The sequence below is a fragment of the Arachis duranensis genome, chromosome 9, assembly GCF_000817695.3.
Source record: "Arachis duranensis cultivar V14167 chromosome 9, aradu.V14167.gnm2.J7QH, whole genome shotgun sequence".
Classification (NCBI taxonomy): Eukaryota; Viridiplantae; Streptophyta; class Magnoliopsida; order Fabales; family Fabaceae; genus Arachis; species Arachis duranensis.
The window spans coordinates 114,219,301-114,222,092 of NC_029780.3; positions in this window are offsets into that span (position 1 = coordinate 114,219,301).

Genomic DNA, 2,792 nt, shown 5'->3' on the forward strand with positions numbered 1-2,792 from the left:
TATAGCCATCCACCTCCTCAATGGATGGTTAGGATTAAATCTAATCAACGGTCCAGATTAATCATCCAGAACCTTCTTTACAAATATCTATCCTACCACAACTCTCTAAATGTTTCTAGATTATTCCATACCACTCTTTATACTTCTATATACATCTACACTCTTCTAGAATATTCCGTGATCTTCTAAAGTCTTCTAGAACCTTCTAGAGTATTCCAGAACCTTCTAGGACATTCTAGAACGTTCCGGAACCATCTAGAGTATTCTCAAACACTCCAAAAAACTATACAAACACTGTTAAATCTAACCGATTAATCATCCAGAACCTTCTTTACAAATATCTATCCTACCACAACTCTCTAAATGTTTCTAGATTATTCCATACCACTCTTTATACTTCTATATACATCTACACTCTTCTAGAATATTCCGTGATCTTCTAAAGTCTTCTAGAACCTTCTAGAGTATTCCAGAACCTTCTAGGACATTCTAGAACGTTCCGGAACCATCTAGAGTATTCTCAAACACTCCAGAAAACTATACAAACACTGTTAAATATAACCTTCTAAAAATTTACCGTGACAATTGAGTCGGGAAATAGAGTAATGAACATACTCTCATTTATTAAGCTGAACACTAGGGTCGTCAAGATGGGTTAAGAGTTAGGGGAGTGCTAGAGAATAATGATTATCTTGAATAATATGAACCACTAATTAAATATAAGTATATTATATTTTAATTTAATGTTACTCATTAAATTTATTCTTTTAATCCTATTAATTTATATTGTTCACACATTGTTTAAAAATATTATTAGTTACCTATATTTTTCTTAAAAGTTAAATCTATAGCATCCGCTTATTCATTTAAATTGACAGATTTTATTTCTAAAATTAAGTCTATTGAAATTTCAGGTTAAATAGATTAAGTTCGATTAACTCAAAAAAATACAGGTTAAACGGACTATTTTGCAGATTAAACAAGTGATTCGCTTATTTTTTGCATTTTTAGTCAATATTTCTTTAGATTCAATCCAAAAATTCAATCCATCAAATAAAAAAAATATTATTTTCTAAAAAAATTTTGATCTAAAATTGATATTTTTTGTCAAAATATTTTTTAAAACATTAAATAAAAAATAAACGGACTGATTCGTTTAACCCATCAGATTAATCATAAACGATCTGAACTAAAAAATTATGGTTCATAAATAAAACAGGCTTAAACAGTCTAACCTATTTAACCTACAAACTTAACGGACCGTGTCTAAATGAGTTGAATTAGCCCGTTTGATAATTCTACTAGACACTAAATTAAATAATATCTTTTGTGTTTAAATAAGATAAAAAATAAAATACTTTTTAAAAAAAAACTAAGAGAAATAAAATATTTTGCACACTATATAAATTCTTCTTATTTTTTTATTTTACTTTGTATAAGCACCAAAATGAATCAGCATTATTTAGTTATCTGTCTAATATGATAATTTAGTGTTAAAAAATATTTAAGAAGCAATATAACATTTAGAACTAATAAATCTAAAAAATTATTATAATAAATTTTAAATTCAAAAGACTAAAATAATAAAAATCATAAATTTAAAAGACCACATGAGAATTTAATCTAATTTTAATACGGTAAAAATTTATAAACTAACAAATAAAACTAATAATTAAGAATTTATTTTATATGTTTAATTAAATTAATATATATAAAAAGATGAGCTTCTATGTATTAATACACACACATGCAAGTGTACATTATTATTGTGCTTATTTTATTTTGGACTTAAAACTCATTTCACCTTTTTCTAAATAAAATAATAATAATATTGTGTTAATAATAAAATTAAAATAACGATAAAATTACAAAATTATGGTAATAGAATGAATTCTCAATTATGCTAATTTACTACAAGACTACTCTTTTAAAAAATCATGTTATTATTATTTAAAAATATTATATATATATATTAACAATCAGTCTATTAAAGTATGTATTTATATATAAATATATATTATTTAATTTATTTTTATATATTTTATATTTTAATTGATTTAATAATTGACTTAGCTTTTTGTATACACATAACTTTGTTAATTGTTATTAAAGGTAACAAATAAATTAGTAAATTGTTGAGTTTTATTTTTGTTTTAATTTTAAATCATTGATACATATAATAATTAACAAAAATTATAATATCCTTTACTTAATAAGAAACTGTGTTTAAAGATAAGCAGTAATTTACTCTTACATTTGTGTATATTAATAAATAACTATATGATATATGAATTCTCTTAAATAACTTAATTTATTATTTTGGAATGATAAAATGCACTAATACATCAAAGGCTAGCTAGAATAATAAATAACCCAAACATATGGTAAAAACTAAAAACACAGTTTCTGTTCTCCTTTTCTTATGTAATTTAATTTCATGTAGAAAAAACACATCAGCCCAAGTATGAATCCATCAGAAAGGAAAAAACTTGAACCAAGAAAAAATAATAATAACTACTTAAGAATGAAGAAGATGAAAGCATAGAAGATAGAAAGAAATTAATAATTAATAAGCAGAAAACTCTTCAGGGATGCTTTGTAATGCAGGACTCCAACACTTGCAAGGTTTGGTTCTGTATGATGCATGCTTCTTCTTCCGTACAAGATGATTCAACCTTTCTTCAGCAGTCAAAGAAGAAGAAGACATTGTTCTATCATGTGCTGCATTCATGGATTCCACTAACTGCTTTAGCTCACTCTTCTTCACCACAAGCTTCATCCTCACAACTCCT